This window comes from Meriones unguiculatus, chromosome 5 (assembly GCF_030254825.1).
Source record: "Meriones unguiculatus strain TT.TT164.6M chromosome 5, Bangor_MerUng_6.1, whole genome shotgun sequence".
Lineage (NCBI taxonomy): Eukaryota > Metazoa > Chordata > Mammalia > Rodentia > Muridae > Meriones > Meriones unguiculatus.
The window spans coordinates 61,166,547-61,174,164 of NC_083353.1; positions in this window are offsets into that span (position 1 = coordinate 61,166,547).

Below are 7,618 nucleotides of genomic sequence, written 5' to 3' on the forward strand. Positions count from 1 at the left end.
GCACAAAAAATTCGCTTCCAACAAAATGACTCCAGAGCACAGAAAACACGCTTCCAAAGAAAAGACCCCCTACTACAAAAATGTGCTACCATCGAAAAAAACGGAGAACACAAAAAATTCTCTTCCAAAGATATTACCACAGAAGACAAAAACTTCTTTTCCAACGAAATCTCCTGAGAACAAAATTATTCGCTTCCAAAGATATCATCCCAGAGCACGAAAAATTTGCTTCCAACGAAATCACCCGAGAATACAAAAAATTCGCGTCCAAAGAAATCACCCCAGAACACAAAAAATTCGCGTCCAAAGAAATCACCCCAGAACACAAAAAATTCGCTTGCAACGAAATCTCCTGAGTATACAAATATTTGCTTCCAAAGAAATCACCCCAGAGCACAAAAAATTCGCTTCCAACGAAATGACACCAGAGCACAGAAAACACGCCTCCAAAGAAATAACCCCCTACTACCAAAATTTGCTTCCATCGAAAAAACCGGAGAACACAAAAAATTCTCTTCTAAGGATATTACCCCAGAAGACAAAAACTTCTTTTCCAACGAAATCTCCTGGGAACACAATTATTTGCATCCAAAGATATCATCCCAGAGCACAAAAAATTCGCTTCCAACTAAATTACCCTAGAACACAGAAATTTCCTTTCAACAAAATCACCCGAGAACACAAAAAATTCGCTTCCAATGAAATCACCCCAGAGCACAAAATATTCACTTCCAACGAAATGACGCCTGAACACAGAAAACAAGCTTCCAACGAAATGATCCGATACTTCAAAAATTTGGTTCCATCGACATCAACCAAGAACACAAATAATTAGCTTGCAACAAAATTACCCCAGAAGACAAAAAATTCTTTTAGAACGAAATCTCATGAGAACACAAATATTCGCTTTCAACGAAATCACCCTAGAACACAAAAAATTCACTTCCCACGACATTACCCAGAACCCAAAAAATTCGCTTCCCACGAAATGACTCCAGAGCAAAGAAAACACGCTTCGAACGAAATGATACCATACTTCAAAAATTTGCTTCCATCAAAATCACCCGAGAATTTCTTGTGTTCTGGGTAATTTCCTTGGAAGCGAATTTTTGGTTGCATCGAAATCAACCAAGAACACAAAAAATTGGCTTGCAACAAAATTACCCCAGAAGACAAAAAATTCTTTTAGAACGAAATCTCATGAGAACACAAATATTTGCTTCCAATGAAATTACCTGAGAACACAAAAAATTCGCTTCCAACGAAAACACCCCAGAGCACAAAAAATTCGCTTCCAACGAAATCTCCTGAGAACACAAATGTTCGCTTCCAAAGATATCATCCCAGAGCAGAAAAATTCGCTTCCAATGAAATCACCCGAGAACACAAAAAATTCGCTTCCCAGGAAAAAACCCAGACCACAAAAAATTCGCTTCCATTGAAATCAACCCAGACCACAAAAAATTCGCTTCCATCGAAATCACCCAAAAACACAAAAAAATGCTTCCAACGAAATTACCCCAGAACACAAAAAAATTTGCTTCCAACGAAATCACCCCAGAGCACAAAAAATTCGCTGCAATCGAAATCACCCTAGAACACAAAAAATTCACTTTCAACGAAATCACCCGAGAACACAAAAAATTTGCTTCCAACGTAATTACCCCAGAACTAAAAAAATTTGCTCCCACCAAAATCACCTGGGAACACAAATAATTTGCGTCCAACGAAATTCCCCCAGAATAGAAAAAATTTACTTCCAACCAAATCAACCCAGAGCACAAAAATTCCCTTCCAACAAAATCACCCGAGAACACAAATATTGGCTTCCAATGAAATAACCCCAGAACAGAAAAAATTTGCTTCCAAAGAAATCACCCCAGAGCACAAAAAATTCCCTTCCAACGAAATCACCTTAGAACACAAAAAATTTTCTTTCAACGAAATTACCCCAGAACAGAAAAAATTTGCTTCCAACAAAATCACCCCAGACCACAGAAAATCCCTTCATTGAAATTAAATCAGAACACAATATATTCGCTTCGAATGAAATCAACCCAGAACACAAAATATTCACTTCCATCGAAATGATTCCAGAGCACAGAAAACACGCTTCCAACGAAATCACCCCATACTTCAAAAAATTCACTAACACGAAATCACCCCAGACCATGAAAAAATTCGTTTCCAACAAAATTACCCCAGAACACAAAATAATTCGCTTCCAACGAAACTACCCCAGAACACAAAAATTTCGCATCCATTGAAATGACTCCAGAGCACAGAAAACACGCTTCCAACAAAATCACCCCCTACTTCAAAAATTTGCTTCCATCGAAAAAACCGGAGAACACAAAAAATTCTCTTCCAACGATATTACTCCAGAAGACAAAAAATTCTTTTCAAAGGAAATCTCCTGAGAACACAAATATTCGCTTCCAATGAAATCACCCCAGAGCACAAAAAATCTCTTCTTTGAAATTACACCAGATCATAAAAAATTTGCTTTGAACGAAATCAACCCAGAACACAAAAAATTCACTTCCAACGAAATTACCCCCGAAAACAAAAAATTAGCTTCCAAAGGCATTTCCCCAGAACATAAAAAATTCGCTTCCCAGGAAATCAACCCAGACCACAAAAAATTCGCTTCCATTGAAATCAACCCAGACCACAAAAAATTCGCTTCCATCGAAATCACCCCAAAACACAAAAAATTTGCTTCCAACGAAATTACCCCAGAACACAAAAAATTCGCTTCCAATGAAATCACCCCAGAGCACAGAAAATTGGTTTCCAACAAAATCACCCCAGATCTCGAAAAATTCATTTCCAACGAAATCACACCAGAACAGAGAAAAACTCGCTCTTAACGAAATAACTCCAAAGGTCATAAAGCCCGCTTACTACCAAATTACCCCAAACACCGAAAATTCGCTTCCACCGAAATCAGCCCAGAACACAAAAAATTTGCGTCCAACGAAAGGACTCCAGAACACAGAAAACACGCTTCCAACGAAATCACCCCATACTTCAAAAAAATTGCTTCCAAAGAAATCACCCCTGACCACAAAAAATTCGCTTCCAAAAAAATCAACCCAGAAAACAAAAAATTCGCTTCAATCGAAATCACCCCAGTACACAAAAAATTAGCTTCGAACGAAATCAACCCAGAACACAAAAAATTTGCTTCCATGGAAATGACTCCAGAGCACAGAAAACACGCTTCCAACGAAATCACCCCATACTTCAAAAAATTCGCTAACAACGAAATCACCCCAGACCACAAAAAATTCATTTCCAATGAAATCACCCCAGAAAACAAAAAAATTCGCTTCCAAAGAAATCACCCTAGAACACAAAAAATTCGCTTCCAACGAAATCAGCCCAGAGCAGAAGAATTTCGCATCCATCGAAATGACTCCAGAGCACAGAAAACACGCTTCCAACAAAATCACCCCTGACCACCAAAAATTCGCTTCCAAAGAAATCACCCCAGAACACAAAAAAATCGCTTCCAACGATATCACCCCGATCACAAAAACTTCATTTCCAACGAAATCAACCCAGATCACAAGAAATTTGCTTCCATCGAAATCACCCGAGAACACAGAAAATTCGCTTCCAACGAAATCACCCCAGATCACAAAAACATCATTTCCAAAGAAATTACACCAGAACAGAGAAAAATTGGCTTCTAACTAAATGACTTCAAAGGACATAAAACCCGCTTCCAAAGACATTAACCCAGAGCACAAAAAAATTCCCTTCCAACAAAATCACCAGAGAACAAAAATATTGGCTTCCAAAGAAATTACTCCAGAACAGAAAAAATTTGCTTCCAACAAAATCACCTCAGAGCACAAAAAATTCCCTTCCAACAAAATCACCCAAGAACACAAATATTGGCTTGCCAAGAAATGACCCCAGAACGGAAAAAATTTGCTTCCATCGAAATCACCCAGAACACAAAAAATTCGCCTCCAAAGAAATTACCCAAGAACACATAAAAATTGCTTCCAAAGAAATCACCCCAGACACAAAAATTTGCTTCCAAAAAAATTACTCCAGAACACAGAAAACAGGCTTCCAACGAAATCACCCCAGAACACAAAAAATTCGCTTCCAATGAAATCACCCTAGAACACAAAAAATTCGCTTCCAATGAAATTACCCCAGAACACAAAAAATTCGCTTGCACTGAAATCTCCTGAGAACACAAATATTCGCTTCCAAAGAAATCAACACAGAACACAAAATATTCGCTTCCATCAAAATCACCCCAGAACACAAAAAAAATTCGCATCCAACAAAATTACCCCAGAACGCAAGAAATTCGCTTCCAACGAAATCACAGCAAAGCACAAAAAAATCACTTCCAACGAAATGTCCCCATAATTCAAAAATTTGCTTCCAACGAAATCACCCTAGAACACAAAAAATTCGCTTCCAATGAAATTACCCCAGAACACAAAAAATTCGCTTGCACCAAAATCTCCTGAGAACACAAATATTCGCTTCCAAAGAAATCAACACAGAACACAAAATAATTCGCTTCCAACGAAACTACCCCAGAACACAAAAATTTCGCTTCCAATGAAATCACCCCTGAACACAAAAAATTAGCTTCCAATGAAATGACCCCCTACTTCAAAAATTTTCTTCCATCGAAAAAACTGGAGAACCCAAAAAAGTTCACTTCCAACGAAATTACCCCAGAACACAAAAAATTTGCTTACAACGAAATCTCCTGAGAACACAAATATTCGCTACCAAAGAAATCACCCCAGAGCACAAAAAATTCGCTTCCAACGAAATCACCCTAAAGCAAAAAAAAAATTCACTTTCAACGAAATCACCTGAGAACAAAAAAATTGGCGTCCAACAAAATTACCCCAGAATAGAAAAAATTTACTTCCAACCAAATCAAACCAGAGCACAAAAAATTCCCTTCCAACAAAATCACCCGAGAACAAAAATATTGGCTTCCAAAGAAATTACCCCAAAACAGAAAAAAATTTGCTTCCAATGAAATTATCCCAGAAAACAAAAAATTTGTTTCCAACTTAATAAACCCAGAACACAGAAAATTCGCTTCCATCGAAATCACTCGAGAACAGAAAAATTCGCTTCCAACAAAATTACCCCAGAACACAAATACATTCGCTTCCAAAGAAATCACCCTAGAGCACAAAAAAAATTCTTTTCCAACGAAATCACACCAGAACAGAGAAATATTCTCTTCTAACGAAATGACTCCAAAGGACATAAAACCTGCTTCCAACGAAATTACACCAGAACACCAAAAATTTGCCTCCAACAAAATTACCCCAGAACACCAAAAATTCTCTTCCACCGAAATCAGCCCAGAACACAAAAAATTAGCTTCGAACGAAATCAACCCAGAACACAAAAAATTCGCTTCCATCGAAGATTCCAGGGCACAGAAAACACGCTTCCAACAAAATCACCCCATACTTCAAAAAACACGCTTCCAACAAAATCACCCCATACTTCAAAAAATTAGCTTCCAATGAAATCACCCCAGAAAACAAAAACTTCGTTTCCAATGAAATCACCCCAGATCACAAAACTTCATTTCCAAAGAAATCACAACAGAACAGAGAAAAATTCGCTTCTAACTAAATGACTCCAAAGGACATAAAACTCGCTTCCAAAGATATTACCCCAGAACACAAAAAATTCGCTTATAAGGAAATCAACTGGGAAAACAAATATTAGCTTCCAACGAAATCACCCTAGAACATAAAAAATTCGCTTCCAATGAAATGACTCCAGAGCACAGAAAACAAGCTTCCAAAGAAATGACCCCCTACTTCAAAAATTTGCTTCCATCGAAAAAACTGGAGAACACAAAATATTCACTTTCAAAGATATCATCCCTGAGCACAAAAACTTCGCTTCCAACACAATTACTCTAGAACACAAATATTCGCATCCAACGAAATCACCCCAGAACGCAAAACATTAGCTTCCAACGAAATTACCCCAGAACAGAAAAAATTTGCTTCCAAAGAAATTACCCCAGAATACAAAAAATTCGCTTCCAACAAAATCTCCGCAGAGCACAGAAAAAATTGCTTCCAACGAAATCCCCCTAGAACTCAAAAATTCGCTTCCCACAAAATCACCCCAGAACACAAAAAAATTTGTTTGCAAAGAAATGACTCGAGAGCACAGAAAACACGCTTCCAACGAAATGACCCCATACTTCAAAAATTTGCTTCCATCGAAATCACCCGAGAACACAAAAAATTCGATTCCACTGAAATCGCCCCAGAACACAAAAAAATTTGCTTCCAGAGAAATGACTCAAGAAAACAGAAAACATGCTTCCAACGAAATCACCCCAGAACACAAAAATTCGCTTCCAAAAAAATTACTCCAGAACACAGAAAACAGGTTTCCAACGAAATCAACCCAGAACACAAAAAATTCGCTTCCAACGAAATCACCCTAGAACACAAAAAATTCGCTTCCATCGAAATCACCACAGAACACAAAAAATTCGCTTGCACCGAAATCTCCTGAGAACACAAATATTCGCTTCCAAAGAAATCAACACAGAACACAAAATATTCGCTTCCATCAAAATCACCCCAGAACACAAAAAAAATTCGCATCCAACAAAATTACCCCAGAACACAAGAAATTCGCTTCCAACGAAATCACAGCAAAGCACAAAAAAATCGCTTCCAACGAAATGTCCCCATAATTCAAAAATTTGCTTCCAACGAAATCACCCTAGAACACAAAAAATTCGCTTCCAACGAAATTACCCCAGAACACAAAACATTCGCTTGCACCGAAATCTCCTGAGAACACAAATATTCGCTTCCAAAGAAATCAACAGAGAACACAAAATAATTTGCTTCCAAAGAAACTACCCCAGAACACAAAAATTTCGCTTCAAATGAAATCACCCCTGAACACAAAAAATTAGCTTCCAACGAAATGACCCCCTTCTTCAAAAATTTTCTTCCATCGAAAAAACCGGAGAACCCAAAAAAGTTCGCTTCCAACGAAATTACCCAAGAACACAAAAAATTTGCTTTCAACGAAATCTCCTGAGAACACAAATATTCGCTACCAAAGAAATCACCCCAGAGCACAAAAAATTAGCTTCCAACGAAATGACCCCCTACTTCAAAAATTTGCTTCCATCGAAATCACCCGAGAACACAAAAAATTCGATTCAACTGAAATCACCCCAGAACACAAAAAATTTGCTTCCAGAGAAATGACTCCAGAAAACAGAAAACATGCTTCCAACGATATCACCCCAGAACACAAAAAATTCGCTTCCAAAGAAATTACGTCAGAACACAAAAAATTTGCTTCCATCAAAATCACCCCAGAACAGAAAAAATTCGCTTCCAACGAAATTACCCAAGAACAGAAAAAATTTGCTTCCAACAAAATCACCCAAAGCACAAAAAATTTTTTTCCAAAGAAATCACACTAGAATACAAAAATTTTGCTTGCAATGAAATCTTCTGAGAATACAAATATTCGCTTCCTACGAAATCACCTCAGAGTACAAAAAATTCATTTCCAACGAAATGACTCTAGATCCCAGAAAGCATGCTTCCAAGGA